The sequence below is a fragment of the Podarcis liolepis genome, assembly GCF_965112155.1.
Source record: "Podarcis liolepis genome assembly, chromosome: 8".
Lineage (NCBI taxonomy): Eukaryota > Metazoa > Chordata > Lepidosauria > Squamata > Lacertidae > Podarcis > Podarcis liolepis.
In genome coordinates, this window is record NC_139560.1 from 48,288,491 (window position 1) to 48,305,759 (window position 17,269).

Genomic DNA, 17,269 nt, shown 5'->3' on the forward strand with positions numbered 1-17,269 from the left:
AATGCTCCTGAAATTCCATTTCAGGGCTTGCTGCAGCCCTTTTCCTCAAGCAATTCTCCTTTCTATGGAACAGAGACCCCACAGAGAAAACATTGTGTGCCATCCTACACCCAACCCTTGTCTTGGCAGCCCAAACCATTGGGGACAGAGTGTGGCTTCGTACAGAGCCCCCGGTCGTTTCACGAACTATTGACCTGTACACCACTACTTTATTCTTCCGCTGCCACCAATTTTGTGGGGGGGAACCCAGGGTTTAATGAAGATTAAAGTTTATTTCAAACACAAACAAGTTTTAAAATATATTTGAAACGTTGTCAGTCTATTCCCTCTCAGTCTTGTCCCTGTCTCTGACTCACTCTGACTCCTCTATCTTCCCCGCCTCCCCCCCAAAAGAACCAACCAAACTAACTGTCAAAACCTCTGGGCTGAGCCTCAAAATCAGGTAGGCTCTGCCTCCGGGCTTTCTTTTAGGTCAACCTATTAACCCTTTCTCTCCCCCAATACAAACATATCCCCAAAGAATGGGCAAATGCCACACAGAGGTTTAGGACTGCACTCTTATTTCATTCGTATATGTATATGTATATGTATATGTATATGTATATGTATATGTATACATATATATATGATTTCACTAGACAATTAAGAAATGCACCCCATGGATGTTGGGTCCTTTGTTTTCAGCTGTCAAATTACCACTTCCAATGGCAATGTAACTCTTAGGTCCATGAAGAGAAATCAAACAACCAAAACTCTAAAGCAGTCACATGAAAATATAATCCGTGTGCTAACTACTGATCCGAGCAAACATCCACCCAAAGGTTAGCAGGCACAACCACCTTATAAGCACTTCATTAAATTATGACAAAAACTCATAAAGCTTAAAAATAAATGCCTGTTTATTTAGCACTCCTGTTTGTTTATTTAAAACTCAATGAAGTGTGGATAAAAACAAACCAAAGTTAAAAAGAATGTGCAAGAAATTATTTATAGGTTTTAAGTAATTATGTTTTATGTATTACAAATGCCACTTTAAAATTAGCTGAATTTGTAGCATTTCAGGAAACCCACTAACACAATTCAAAAACCTGACCACATTATAACCCTTTATAACTAAATAATTCCAATATTTATGATAGAATATACTACCTATGGGAAAAATACATACATGGAGCTTCTCCTGGTTAAAACGTATGAAATTAATTCGCAAACAGCCTTAGTCCTGCTTATTGCTTCAAAGCTTGTTCCAGTACCATTCCCAGGTGGATTGTGCCCTAAAGCACTCAGTAAACTCTATGAGCACTAAATGTGAATAACAACACTAGGAGGTCCAAAATTGGCATAGAACTGTTTGGGGGGGCATTATGGCATGGGGTTTCCTCAGGATGAAGGGGCTACTCAGGAGGAGAAGTAAGTCAAAGATGATTCAGCCTCATGGTCTAAATTATGGGATGAGCAATTTCTGCTGAGCTTCTCTGACTAGCTCTGGCCCTAGTACTGGGTGCTAGTGATAGGTAGAATGGCATCTTTGAAAGGGAGTTACCAAACCTGAGGCAACTAGATCCAATGGAGGACAAGAACCAGGGTCTACTGGTGTATTCACCCTTTTGAACCTCTGTGTGACAAGCTACATCTGCCCAAATTGTCCCTTTTTGTATCTGGTCCAGTAGTGACTGGCGTCCTTTGGGAGTGGTAGGGTGGAAGGTATGGAGCAAGGGCAAGTAAGAGCCAGAGTCAGTGACAAACAGAGCCTACCAATTTTTTTTTTGCCCCAATCCTCTTCCCTGCTGAGTTCCACAAGGAGCACCACTAAGACCGAGGAAGAGGCATAGGAGCCAACTCATTGGGGCCCCCGATATAATATTTGAGGGGGCCGGGCACCCTCAGGTTGATGGGCATTACCATTCAAATGGTGTGTGCATGCCTTGTCATGTGACTGGTTATGCAGGGCAGGGCTTACCTGCCCCCTCCCCCCGCCAATATTTTATTCAAGTCAGCACCCCTGGGAGGAGGAAACTGACAGACAGGGTCACCCACTAGAAAGGCTGTATGAAAGAAAGAAAGTAGCTGGGGTCTGGCTCAGGGTAGACTGAGGTTGGGCAGTGTCCCTTTCACTCTAATGCACCAGCCACCACTGATCTTGTGACTCTACTAAACTGAATTTGAGAGGGGGGGGAGGGAGAGAAGGAGGGGGGCAGGCTGTATTACCAAATTATCTGCTTGATCCCAACAGTGAGAATCAGGGCTTTGGGGGCACTCCTGAGGTTTGTCTCCCTATTCATTGGTGATGATAGATGATGCTGATTATATAGTTAACAAAGTCATCCAAATTGGGTTGTCCATAGTGGATAAACAGTCAAAAAGTGGCATTTTCCTACGTTATTTGTTTTCTTTGCCAATTGCTCACACACACACACATACATACACACACACACACACACACACACACACACTGGTTCCAATAGGATGGAAAACGAGAGCTCCAGTTTCAGGGTAATGGTAATACTCTCCTCCCATTCCTGGGGCATGTCCAGGAAACAAGAGGCCCTTGCGTCCAAGTAGATACGAAGCATCAACCAATCGAACCATTACACAACATTGGAAGAGCTCCTTTGGGGTCTTATTGCCATTGCAGTATCTATGGCAGTGGAAATTTCTGATGTCATCCTGAGGCAGCATATGAGGGTAGACCTCCCTTTCCACCAATGGAGAGAGGAAGCCAATTGTATCCTATGGTCCCTGGGACAATGTCCCTTAGAGTTGCACCTTCAAATGATTGCAATGCTTCATTTGTTCTAGCTGTAACCCCCTCTTTGTATATTTCAGCTAGCAGAGCCACCGCTTTAGATTTCGGAGGATCCCTGAATGCTCTTACACGTGCCTCCTATTGCAGTGTGAAAAGTAATAAGTAAATTAATAAATATTAATTAGAGAATAACACAGTGAAATTAAAACAACAACAAGACGTTAATATTTAAAAACCTAGAGTCTGAGTACATAAATTGCAGACTGGAAAAATATTTAAAATTGCCAGCCAACAACATTAAATCTCTAGGCATCGGGAAACTGGATTCTTGGGATTTAATAAATCCTGGAAGAACATGGGCATAATGTTTAAGAAACACTAACAAAGCAAAAGCATGGTAAGAAAACAATGTAAACACCCCTGCTTTAGATTATATATTATATATTATATAAAATAATACAGTGGTACCTCAGGTTAAGTACTTAATTCGTTCCAGAGGTCCGTTCTTAACCTGAAAATGTTTTTAAACTGAAGCACCACTTTAGCTAATGGGGCCTCCTGCTGCTGCCGCGCCGCAGGAGCACAATTCCTGTTCTCATCCTGAAGCAAAGTTCTTAACCTGAGGTAATATTTCTGGGTTAGCGGAGTCTTTAACCTGAAGCGTATGTAGCCTGAAGGGTATGTAACCCGAGGTACCACTGTATATATTTTATCATATATTATCTAAAATAAAATATATAATATAAAGTCATATACTCAGAGTAGGCCCTATGATGAACATTGGATCTAGTCCAAGATATAGATATGATTTTTTAAATTAACACTGTGCAAAGGGTTTTAACTTTAAAATTAATTCATGCTATAGAAACTTTGCTTAGGATTCCTTTATTATTTTGTTGAGTATCAGATATTTTCATGATGAAGGCATTTATTTGAGTTAGAAATAAGAGGTAATACTTTAATTCCAGCTAGAAAACAATCATTGCCATTGCTTTTGAACTGCAAGCAAAGAGCTGTGAAAAGATGCTGCAGAGCTGAAAACTTCATTTGCAGCGCAAATGATAAAAGCAGCCTGTGATGCTCTTATTTAGCAAGCTGTCATTCAAAGATAAAAGACAGAGAAATGGTTCTAGTGAGTTATGAGTGCTTTCTAACTGCTCAATAAACAGACAATTCTGGCAACTGGACACGACTTTAATTGGACTATCTTGTGCATCATTGCTGACTCAGTTTCAGAGGATGTCAAGTTTCAATTACAGGTGGAAGGAACCATCGGTCAAATAGCCCATCTGATTTTCAATCTCATTTCATACAATGCCAGCAGAGTGGAGATGCAGAGGGCACCAGAACAACTTTGTTTAGATGGTAACAATTTATTTCTAAAGGCCAAATGATGGCAAAGTAAAATTGAGGGGTTTTAGACTATCACCAGATAGCTAACATAAACAACGGAAATAGATGGAGCAATTACTCCAAGAAAATTAATCTAAAAATAGCAAAGCAATTGAAAAACCCCAAATAAGCATTCCACAAACCATTCCAGTTTTGTATCTCACATTCTTGGGTGAATTTCACCTCAATTTAGCATGAGCTCTCTTGACTAATAGATTCACACAGCCCTTAAGGGAACGCATTTAAAGCAAATCGCCACTGCTCTATAATTTATCACATGTAGCCAGTGGACTCAGTTCTTAATTACTCTCACTACTATTTGTTGCTTGCATAGCAGAAGTTAAGTTTATGCCTTCCTCTCCCTATATTCCTTTTTCATTAGTCTCTTTTCATCTAGTAATCAGGGTTTGTTCCTTGTTTGTGAAAATGCAAGAGCTGTTACTTGAGGACCTTTTGGCAGAGAAATCTCTATATAATTCTTGGCACAAAGGAAGTACCATCTTGCTCAATTTAGAATCAGTAAACAATAGTTGCTACCAATTTGGATGGGAAGATCTTGTTGCGCTCTCCATATATAATCAAGCTTGATTTTAAATGCCTTGCTTCTGTTTTCTTCTTTTTGTCAGTATCTGGCCTGTCTCCTTTCCCATCTCTCAGGCCAATCAAGCTACTTGTGATCTGAATCCCTCTTAAAACCCTTTCCTTCCATAAAAACCAAAACTCCCTTTTCCAAGTTCTATCCTTTTCTCAAGTTCTATTCTACCAATTCAGCTTTGCTGCATCTATGTTACTCATAGCCTGACCAAGCATTCTACATCTACATACAGGTCATCTTGACTTCCTTGGTCTGTGAGCTGCCACCATTGGCACCAACTATAAGGGACCCTGGGTGCCAGGGTACCTACAATTTTTTGGGTGGGTGCTCAGCACCCACACCATGAGGCCTCTGGTGCGACTTCCAGTGCTCTGTGAGGCCCAAAAGTCGCATTGGAGGCCTTTGGACATTATTTCTGGGGCTCCTAGGTACTGCCATCCATGCACATGATGTCATAACGTCATGTTATGTTGTAAGCGCCGCTGGGTACCCATAATCTGGGGCCCAGGTCAGCGCCCCTGGCTACCACCCATGATGTGGACCCACCCATGAAAAGGGCCTGAGGAGTGCCTTCTTGCCACCACCTGCCACTACCTCTGCTGTGATGAGTGCACCCTAGCCATGCCCCCACCTCCGTCTCCATTTCAGAGGTGAGGGTGGGGTGTGCCCTCAGCAGAGGGTACAGCACTGGGGATATTGTTTGCCACAAGCAGCAAAATCTCCTGGACTGGTTCTGCACAGCTCTTGCTGCCATTGCCACAACACTCTAGGGAAGCTCTTGTGTTACCTAAACAACCACACCTACACAAGGATCTGGGAGGAAAGATGGGAACAGGGTTGAGAAGGTGGAGCCACTTCTGGTCCTTTGCATCTCATCCTTAGGACAACTGGAACAGTCCCTTTGTCTAGCACTGGTGCAATACTGGACCGTCAAATCGGTGTGTTCTGTGGTTCTTTCCCCCACCTGTCCAAAGTAACATACTGCTTTAGTTGATGCAAGGCAAGTCTCTGCCTGTACCACCCCAACAGCAAAAGGTCACCTGGGGCCAGAATGCACAGTTGAAGTTTCCCTGAAGCGATCTAAGAGCACCAGAGCATACTTTGTGTATATTGATGGCTCATTTATTTTTATTCAGCTTATATTTAATAAATCTGGAACAAGTTCTTGCTCTCTGATGCACTGGCAAAACTCCACGGAAATAAATTGGGATGCCCTGGGCACACAGCTCATTATAGACCACTGTTTGCTAAAAAGCAGGCTTTAAATAGGACTGACAAGCTCTCATGGTATTCCAGAGCAGATGCAGCTAAGTGCAAATGGTTCCAAAGCCAAAGCCAAATGCTGCTATTGCCACTTCAGCAAAGGTTCTATCTGAGCCAGTTAAGCAGAAGCGCATTCGGCTTTTTCTTGATTTGGTAACTGAGATACATACAGAGAAATCGCATTGTTCTTACATTTGAATATAGATGAACAAGTTTATGTATCATAATGGAAGGCATCAATTTATTCATACAGACAATTAATTTAGTAATTGGATGACTGACACTATGGAACCCACTCAGTGTTGAGTGATGGCATGACAGACAGTTATTGATGCAGAAGAGGTTTAAGATAATTTTTACCAAATAATAAATGACTTTTCTGTGTCAGTTTGGGCAAATCTGTCTAAATACCTGAAAATATGTGGGGGTTTTTGGAACCCTGGGAGGAAAAAGTTGGTTGAAATGGTACAATTTTGAAAGAAGAAACACTGAGTAGGGAAAGAGTTACATGCCACATCTCTCATCTCAAAACAGATTTTTCATTTTTAAAGTAATGGTAATGCTCAACATGTATTTGCACCTAACATATAATTATGCCCCAACTTTGAATCAGACCATTGCTCCCTCTAAACCAGGGCTGTAGGAGGTCTAATAAACCGAAGAATAATCTACATAAAATGGAGGTGCTGTTGGTTTGTCTGATGTGGGAGGCAGCATTCTGGAGAGGGTTTTTCACTGAACAGCTTTACAGTTGAAGGAGGCGTTAGATCTGGCTCCATATCTTGATGCCCAAGGGCATGAAGGATCTTTTTGGCAGCTGAGGAGGATGAACCAACTGTGGCTCTTCCAGGGCAGAGACAACTTGGTCACAAGTTGGCATGCAATAGGGAATGCATGAATCCGTTGGTTTAAGTTTCTCTCAAATCTTTAGCCACATTTCCACATTAGTTTATGATTTCAAAAAAATAATAATTCCGCCACCCCCCCTCCAATTAAACAGATCAATAGATCTGTCTTGGTTTTGACTTGCAAAGAAGCTTCCTACTGCCTTGCTAGCGGAGATCCTTTTAACCAAAGGAACCATGGATTGAAGATAGCATGAGCTCTCTATTAACCTATAGCTGCTTGATGGTATGCTGCTTTTCATACTGTGCCTTATCCCTTTGCATCTGGGAGTTTTACAGCAGGAGGGCCTCTTCCCAGGGGTCTCTCCAAAATGAACAAGATCTGGAATCGGTTTCAGCTTTTTAAATTCCACTCACTACCAAGACATTTTCAGCAAAGTGCATCTGACCTATTAGAGAGGATAATGGTTATAAAATATCACACAATGTACAAACCTATTATCAAATCACGACTATACGAAACCATGTTTTGTGCACAAACTACACATGACAGAGTGGTATTTGACTGAGAGTCACTCAGCTTAATGGGTTGTTTCTCTGTGGTTTCATATCAAGGAAAGGCTTTGATGGCAAATGCTGTTTTCTTACATAAATGGAAGCCAGTGGGTTAGAGGTAGGGTTTTTAAAAAAAATCAATGCAGAAGCAGAATAAAAGCTTATTTGTCCGTGACTATATGACCCATCTATTTAATGATAAATATATCTGTATTACGGGAAATACAATTGCTATTTAAGAGATTTAGATTCCCATCTTAGACAAGTTTAATTGATTTTCTCTTTTGTTGTACACCAGATGGAAGAGGGAAATAGGGGTAGCCTTGTGAATGGTTTTTTTTGGGGGGGTAGGGACCAGTAAATTAATGAGCCAGAATTGTACACTGAAGGAATTCAAATCTGAAAGAATTAAGGAATATTGATATAATGATCACCATATGTATATGCTCAGAATGGAGAGTAGGCGTGTCACTGTTCATTAAATTACAACTTCTCTCCAAGGCATATTGTGAGTCTCAATCAGTGCTATTTTTCTAGAAAAAGTGGTGCTGCAACTCACCACGAACATCCCTTTGTACTCTTATAATAACAATGGTGCCCACCTGAGACGTTCCAGAACTCAGTCCTAGCAAGTTCTTGCTGAAAAAAAGTCCTGGTCTCGATCATCACGTAGGTAAGTGGAGGAAAGAGAACAACTGCTGCCAAGGCATCAGCAGCCACTGCTACAGTCTCCCTGCTGCCACTACAGCAATTCCTAGGTTAGTGATTGTGTGAGTGAGTGAGTGAGAGTAAGGGAGATGGGGTGAAACTGTTCTCAGCTAGAGATCCCCACTACCAGGATTAAAATGGCTTTGCCCTTTTTCAAATGCAACGAGTACTGAGATGGCCAGGTCTAATGGCAGCCCTCAGAGCTGGTTTACATACATGTTGTTAGTTCTTCATTCCTTACTTTGTAATACAAAGCTCAGAAGCACACAATGCTCTCCTTCAAGATGAGGTAGACATCATAGCCTTCAGACTTATTCTCAGCACAAAGGGCTTTCTTCCAGCCAGAACTTGCTGGACCTCAGTTCTGGCACCTCTCGGGTGGGCGCCATTGCCATTGCCATTCTAAGAGAACTAGGAAGGTGTTCATGGTGAGTTCCGGCACCTCTTTTTCTAGAAAAATAGCACTGTCAGCACATAATTTAATCCAAGCCAGACAGTAAGTCTTTCCCCCAATTTTCTTGTCTGAATATATGATTTGCATTAAAAATGGATTAGAAATGGGAACATGTTAACAGGAGATCAAACCTCTGGATACTGCGACTGTTCAGCAGTAGATCAGGAACTGATCACATGTCTGCTGAGATGGCAGGTACAAATCCCTTAACAACCCCAATTTGAACAGTTTCGAAATGAAATTAAGACCTACTGTACCACTCTGTTAAAGTTTCCCTTTCCTTCGGTCTCATAGCACCTTCTGTGTTTCATGCATTTTTTCTTTGATTCTTGTATAACTTTCAACGTACCACAGTTGTTTCAAAAAAGATAAATTATGTGATCTCCCTTCTACAAACGGAACTGCAACATGCAACTCAGGCTACAGAGCTTCAGACTTGTTGACCGTTTAGGGAAAAATGTGCATACCTTACCTGAGGCTTTTTACCTGCTTTCATCATCTCTTTCTGCTTGCCAAGCTCCTTTTCATCCCTTCCTCTTGATCCTTTTCCTTTCTCTCTCATCCTTGTTTGTTTCTGTAGCATTTTACTTCCACCCCCATTCCATTTTACCTTTGATGCTATTTCTTTCCAGTCATTGATCTTTATGTATCACCTATTCATAGTCTTCTCCATTTCAGATCTCCAAGCATTTCAGATCCCCATGCGTTCACTTCAACAACATGGGACAGAATTGTTGAATTCTCTTAGCAGTCTCTTAATACAATCAAATCACACTGAACCAAACATAGAGTTAAATGAACACAGGAGTAAGAGCAGAACAGTGTTTTTCATTAAGACGTACATTTTAACATAGAATTGTATCCTTCATATATAATATATTTAGGAAGCTTTGTAAAATCTTTCTGTTTGTGCTGGATTCTGGAGACAAAAGATAAACCATTTAAATTGTCTAATAACTGTGTTTTAATATCTGCAATTGTAATGGAATATCTTAGATTGTTTTATTTTTATATCTAGTACTCACCCTTGAGATAGATAGGGAAAACATTTTAATCATTGTTTTCTCTGAACTTTTAAAGAAATGCGTTAGGTAACTGAACTTGGGATACAATATTATTTTCTTTGCTTCACTAGCAATACCTGATTCTGTATAGAAATTGGAAAGCAGGTGACAGAATCAGATTCCTACTTCTCGGACACAAAACCCCCCGCCAACTTTTGTTTCTCGGGCTCCCAAATCATAGAACTTAATCCACCCATTAGCGAACCAGTTTCAGTCCCAGTCAGATACTCAGCACAGCTTGCAAGTATAGTGGTACCTTGGGTTAAGTACTTAATTCGTTCCAGAGGTCTGTACTTAACCTGAAACTGTTCTTAACCTGAAGCACCACTTTAGCTAATGGGGTCTCCTGCTGCCGCCGCACCGCAAGAGCACGATTTCTGTTTTCATCCTGAAGCAAAGTTCTTAACCTGAAGCACTATTTCTGGGTTAGCGGAGTCTGTAACCTGAAGCGTATGTAACCTGAAGCGTATGTAACCCGAGGAATCACTGTACCTAGTATCAGGCAGACTTCAGTAAGACAATGTGATGGTGACTATGCCTATGTGATACCACTAGGTGGTTTAACATAAGAAGAGCACTTCTGGATGAAGTCAAAGGCCTATCAAGTCTAGCATCTTTCCCCCCACGATGGCCAACCAGATGCCTATGGGAAGACCACAAGCAAAACATGAGTGCAAGCACTCTCTCACTCATGTTCCCCAACTACTGCTATTTAGAGACATGTTGAATAAAATATATTTTATATTATGAGTCTTCTATTTAGCTCAGGAAAGAGAAGACTATGTGCAAGAAGCTCTGAGCTAGTTTACACTTGGCCTTTATTGTGAGCTAGAGACCAACTATGAATAAACTAACTTTCAAGGCTGCTCAGAGATGCAGAGTGCACAATATTCTGAGCCAGCAAAACTAGCAGAGGTCTGCAAATGCAATGCCAACAGGTGAGCACGTGGTTAGCTACACATTTACTTTTCACTTTATATATACTGTACTGTATGTCATTTAAAATGCATGGAATCCCCATATGTTCTGTTCACATTGTTCTAGAACAAGACCTTAGATAGCTCAGAGGGCTATGTGTACATATCCATCAACTTGTGGCCAGAATATATGGGTCATAAGCACTTGGTAAAACATTGGTGGTTACAAGGAGTCTGTCTTACAAATTATATTGTTTGGGGACCAGAATACAGGTAGTCGTATTAACAACAGGGCTAGCTTAATGGCAGTTCAGGGCAAGATCAGACACAATACACACCAAGCTAAATTGAATAAATTTTTCACTTCCAGAGTCAGGTTATAGGTAGAGAGTCCATCTGTAGAAGACATGTGATTTGGAGTTAGGCAGAAGGTGCAATGCTATTTGTGCTGCTGACGTATTTAGAAGTTAGATCAGAGAGAGTTTAGAGGTAGAATATGCAGAAAGTATCTGGAATACATGACCGCATGCACAATGCTCTGTTTCAGTAGACAAAATGTTCTTGAGTGACTGTTACATTTATAAGGAGAGCTTATGTGTTCTGCCCATTAGTGTAGTTCCCTAGCATGGATAAGAGTGGGTGAAACCACAATAGCCTGAAACAATTAATTCATCAACCATGATGTCATAAAATCTTGGCCAAATACAACCAAATTTCAGGTTTGAGACCTCCAAATTGAATACTATGATGAGAGCAAGAGAGACCAGGTTGTACTGTGATGCCCTGACGACTTGTAGAATAGGGAATAGTTTTAGCAGAACACACTGTTTATGGGAATGGCCAAGATACTTATAAAGTCACATACATTCTGGGGGACTGAAAAGAAAATGGCTTCTCATCAAACCCCTCACACTTGTCAGTTTTGTAAGAGGGTGTGATTAACTTGTTAAACTACTAATGGCGGGATACTGTAAATTAATTTCATTGGTAATGGCTTATGGCTGTGAAAGATTTAATATCATATATTGGTCACACAAACTTTATTGCCTTGGAGGTCTCCTCCTTGGCCACCTTAGATGTCTCTTCATCAAAAAGAGTAAGACAAATAATAAAATATTATAACCAATTTTTTTGGTGAGCGTTCTTGAGATCAACTTCACCTGTTTGGATACAATTGGATTCCATTTTGAATCAAGATGGCTGACTGAACCTTTCAAAACTGCACTGAGTCGTTCTCACAACAAAAGTGAGATAAGCCCTTCTCGCTCTGGATGGCTGCCTGTAAGTTTTCGCAGTAGCAGAGAGATGAAGGAGCAGGATTCAGGTGATAGTAGAGGGTTGGATTCAACTGCAGAGGAGGAGGAATTAGCTGCACCTGAGTCTCCAAGAAGTAGGAGGTGGAGCAAGTGATTAGAACAAAGGAGGACCAGCAGGAAGTGGGGGCGGGCTTGGAGTATATCTGGCCTTGGAAGCCAGTCGAGTCAACTGACTCTGGCAATGAGGAATGAGTTGTGGGAAGCTCGGATTGCTGAAAGCCTGTTGTGGATAAATAAACCCCAATTAGTCAAACTGCCAGCGTGCCGTGTCTTGTGTGAGAGAAGTGCTAAACCTGACACCCTGTGATGATTTTTAAGGCATACTCATATTTCTAAATGCTTTTGGTACATTTTAAACTTGCTGGCTATGGATTTATTTTTATTTGCCTTTGCTCTGTCTTTCACAGTATAAATATATATTTATAGCAATAAACAGGTAGCACATCATTCTAGTACTGGCATCTTAAAACAGTTGGGAGGCAAAACATATTCAGTGATGGCTGCAAATAAAATTATAATCTGCATATATGCCACAAGACCAGTGGCCCTGATCACATCTCTCTATATCTTTATTCCTGATAATGCTGCTGTGATGCTGTCTTGCCAAGGAACATAAAGAATTCACAAAAGCAAATGCCACCTGCAAAGCTCAAAAACAATAAATCAGACTCAGATCCTACTGTTCAGCCATCTCTAGCAAGAGGTTTTTGAGTATGAATTTCAAAATTGGATAGGACAAAAGTGTGTGCGATGCTGCAAGGGAATATTTGGAAGATACTCTCAATCACAGTAGCTGCCAAATTGTACTTCTCCCTGTTGCCCACATCTGTTGCTCTTTTTCCCTTTCATGTTTATTCTGTGCTTCTCTATCCTCAGTTCATTCATCTAGCCACAATTGCTTCTGTCCACCACTGTTTCTATCACTTGCTATTCTCCCCTTTGTTTTGGCTTCAGTCTGTACACCTACTTTGTTTTCCTTCTGTCTTTCACCTGTTCACTTGTCTTTGATAAACTAGATCCCTTTATCTCGGCCCTGACATAATTAACTGCAATCAGGGGGAAAAATATTTCTAAAAAACAAATAGGAAGATGGAGAATTCCTAAGTGCACACTGTTCAAAGAGGGCACAGGAGATAGAACGGAGAGGTGTTTTCAATTCTTGTTTTTCTCAGAGATTCATGTTAAACCACAGTTGTCCTATTATGAACTGAGTTTTCAAGGAAGCTGAAATTTTAAAACCCTGCAATATCTACTAGGAAAAGAGTTAAAGGAATATTCATGTACAAGAGTAATATTTGATAGGAACTTGCTTGCTGTGCCTTGTATTGTACTTTTAACTGTGTTTTCAATGCATTATCTTATTGCTAGTTGCCCTGGGCTCCCTTGAGAGGAAGGGTGGGATATAAGCAATAATAAATGCTGCATACATTTGTTTACATGGGATTTTTAGAAGTTGATTTGGACATTACTTGAGGCTTTCTGTATATCGAGCTTCACCTTTCATTAAAAAAAGATGACAATACATTAACAGTGGCTTTAGAGCAGCATTACATAGGCTTCATTGTCTTCAGTGCGGCTTACTCTCAGGGAATTGTGTTTAAGAGTGCAATTTCTTTTTTCATAAGCTATTTTTAAAGTTTTTTGATGATACAATAACATAAAAGAAACTAATCTTTTAAAAAACGGGGAAAAACGGAATCCTCTCTCAAAGGTCACTCTTTTTTATATAATTTTATTTTTATTTTTCTCATTTTACAAAAAGTATCACAAAAATAAATTCACACAGTCAATTTGAAGCATCAAATCATCGGCTCCCTTCCCCACTTTCTGCAGTTACTTATGTTATATCTTTCACCTCTGCATATCCATTTTGTATCTATTTACTATTTAACCTTTATATTCTGTTTAGGTTACTCCCTCTGCACATTTTTATGTCAATCCTGCTAATTATTTAAATTGTTTATAATAATTCTTCAAATAGTCAATAAAATTTCCCCATTCTGTATTAAAACATCTCTCTTCTTGATTTCTTAATCTTCCGGTAAGTTTTGCCATTTCTGCATACTCCAACAGTTTTTGTTGCCAGTCTTCCTTGGTTGGAACTGTTTATTCTTTCCATCTCTGGGTATATACTGTATCATTTGTGCAGCTGCAGTAGCATACATGAATAGCTTCCTTTGTTCTCTAGGGTACATTTACACCAACAGAACATTTATAGTTCTGCTAATCCCAGAATGGGGCTATAGGCATATAAGAATTTTGCTGCAACTGTGATTTGCAATAAAATGTTGCAAATATACCTGTTCAGGTTTCAGCCAGCCAACCAGGATTCCCCTCCACCTGGTTGTCTCTTTCCACCCTCTCAATGGTCACCATTTCATGACTTATGAGCATTCTATCCTCATTTGTCTATTTGTTGGGAAACCCCACAGGTTTCCTTTGTATCTCTGCAAAAGTTGAGGTTCCCCCAAATCTACCGATGTCTCCCTCCAGTGCATGGGATTTGCTCCATCAATGTGGCAAAAATGCAATACAACTATGAGTGTCAACTCGTCTCCTGTGTTGTCAAAACAGCTTTGACAAACCAATGTCAGATTTTATGTCCCTTTATCTGTATCTTGCAAAGTATTTTACCGCATCCAAATACAGTAGTTTTCAACTGAGAATACACTTCATTCCTTATCCTCTCATGTGTAAATATGCTTTTTGCCTGATCAAGGCTATAAGCTCCTTTTAAATAAGCTCCCATTATTTTCAGTGGAGTGACTTGCTGTTGGGCAATATTGTGTCCCTTCAATGGACATTTGCTGTTGGTACAAAAAGCAATCAAGAGGAAAATGACAGCCCAAAGTAGGAAACTTTCATGCCTCCCCCTTATCTTTATAAAGTGTAGACTAGGCAGACCTTCAATCAAAAGTACTGTGGATGAATCCATACCACCTCCACCTCATAGCTATAAAAAGCAGTAAATACGTAAAAGAAGATAAGCAATCTGACAAATATGAGATGATGGCTCATTCCATTCCAGAAAACTCCCACTCACTATGACCATTTTATTTACCACATATGAAAAAAAATCTGCTATTATAAAACAATATGGGAAGCAAAATAACTTGTACAAAATAAGATTGCTTTAGCCTAATAACTGCAAACAGTTGTCCACTTCTAATGTTATGACTAGGGTGGAATGGATAATCAATAGGACACAAAGGTCAGAGACTACAGTGGAACTAGCCTGCTAACTCTTGTGGAGGTTTGGGTTAGCGATTGCTCCATTTTCTTTTGACTGGATGGTACTGAATAAGCAGACAAAAAATGTTCCTTCCCTCTGCTATTCCAACACTACTTTTTAAAAACCCAGAGGATTGCTTCAAATTCCTGAAAAGCCCAGTATTGTCACTTGGAATGCCAACTATTGTGTTGCGCTGACAGTACAAATGCAACATCTCAGGAATTGTGAGGGTCAAGAGAAATAAAATAAACACACACCTTATTTTTCAGAAGTTTGGAATGAATGAAAAGCAGAAAGGGGGGGGGTGTGCTTTGGGAGAAAACAGGTCTCAAATATAAGAAGGCATCACCAGCTTCTGTTAGCATAACCCAGCTTTTGTCAGGCTGGTGACCTGCAGAAGTCTTGGACTACGACTTTGGAACTGTAGCTCAAAACATCTGGAAGGCACCAGGATGGTGCTGTCTGGAACAGCCATGTAAAAGCCTTAAAGTGAACACTGTAAAAGTGATTTCATGCACTTTGGTTGGTTAATATATTTTCAGTAATAGGGCACATTTTAGATTCTTTACCTTGCTTGCCAGATCATGAGGCAGTCTTTTTTGGAAGGCAAAATCGAACAATCATGGCTGCTTAAGTGGTCCTATCCCTCTCATACTTGACATTTCAGGACTCAACTGGTGCTTTGGAAACTTTGCACTGGGAAACATAATTTTAACTTTGGATTCACCCCTGACCCCATCGTCTGTTTTTTGCTTTGCCCAGTTTCCTTCCCAGCACATTCTTCTTTGGCAGGAGATACCAAAGAGACTGGCCACAACTGTAGCATGTGTGCCTTTAAGGTAACCCAGAGGAAGGTGTGAAGGGGAGAAAGAAATGGGTTTTGCATTTAAAGGTGAACATACCTAGTTTGTACTTTCCAAAACACAGAAATGTGGATAACGGAACTTATGTAGGACTTGAAAAAATGAGAAACCGAGACAAGCTAAAGTTGGCCAATTTGTCCATCCCTACCTAGGACCCTGATTTTGCGTTATCATCTCTAAACTGCATCACCCAAACCTTACAATTCTGCACTATATAGTTGAGATGCAATCTTGCCAGTATATAACCTGATTGTGTGGACCGCTAGGTTTCCTCCCATTTCTAGAAAAATTCAGAACAGCCTGTAGAATAAATAAATAAAGAGGAAGGGTTCCAACAGTGATTTCTGTTTCACTTGCTCAAAATAAGTATTGGAATTATTTTGGTAATCAAACCCATCCTCACTCATCTCAATAATAAACATGGGTTTAATCAGGATCAAGAGACTTCTGTCTTTACTGGTATTCAAAAGTTTGACCTAAAGTGGCTGTATTTATTAAGCCAAATACTACCTTAAGTACACAAATGCTGCAGAAGATAGCATGTAAAGCATGTGGCTCAGTTACTGAACTGTGTCCCTTCTCCCAAATCTGGCACAGTTGTTCATTCTTTAATGATTGTGCCACAGCTCTACTCTTCTCCCTGTAAGAAGTCAGGAGATGGCCCAAAATCTTCAGGAAATGAGTTTCCACCTTATATTAGTTCCAGTGGGACTATGATCTAGATTCACAGAGCAACGTTAATCTAAAATAAAAGACTATGAAATAACACACGGGTTAGTCTTCCAATACTTGAAAAAGCTTATGATTTTTATTTTCACCATAATATAAATCCCATCTCAACTCTCAGCCTAGATTACTATCTTTACAGGAAGAGAGACATCAAATGTGGGATAACAACAGAGTTTTATAAGGTTTGTTCTCGCACAAGAGATACAGTAACTATAGCTGTAGAGGAAAGTACCATTATTTCCTTAAAAACAGCAACTTTTGGAGATTTGAGCACAAGTACACTACAATATAAGAACACACAATATGACTACATACAGCATTGCACTTGGACAGCCAAGCTGAAGGACAGCACCCTCTGGCATTTGCCAGTGGCCAAGGACCACTGGGAGGCTGCTCTCCCCGTTTCCCTGAAAGAACAACATGGTAAGCTGGAGATCCAAACTTGGCCTGATAGCAAGTGGACAAACAGAGCAAATTTAGAGCAGATGTTATCTGATGATAGGGTCTCACTTGTGTCATCAACTGTGCTGCTGCATTCTGAACAATGTTCAGATCAAGCAAAAAGGACATTGCAGTAGTCCATTATTGAA

General features: G+C 40.3%; 1 long non-coding RNA gene across 3 annotated transcripts; it reads right to left on the reverse strand.

Annotated features, from left to right (window-relative positions):
• Positions 1 to 608: 608 nt before the first annotated feature.
• On the reverse strand, positions 609 to 11,585 carry LOC310713738. Of its 3 annotated transcripts, XR_014529436.1 has the most exons (5): positions 9,169 to 11,585; positions 7,112 to 7,290; positions 5,539 to 5,697; positions 3,704 to 3,841; positions 609 to 2,884 (listed from the first exon to the last, which is right to left on the reverse strand). It is a non-coding gene; the product is annotated as an uncharacterized lncRNA (long non-coding RNA). The 3 variants fall into 3 exon arrangements; XR_014529437.1 differs by having other exon boundaries at positions 5,535 to 5,697; positions 7,112 to 11,585; XR_014529438.1 differs by having other exon boundaries at positions 7,112 to 11,584.
• Positions 11,586 to 17,269: the final 5,684 nt, after the last annotated feature.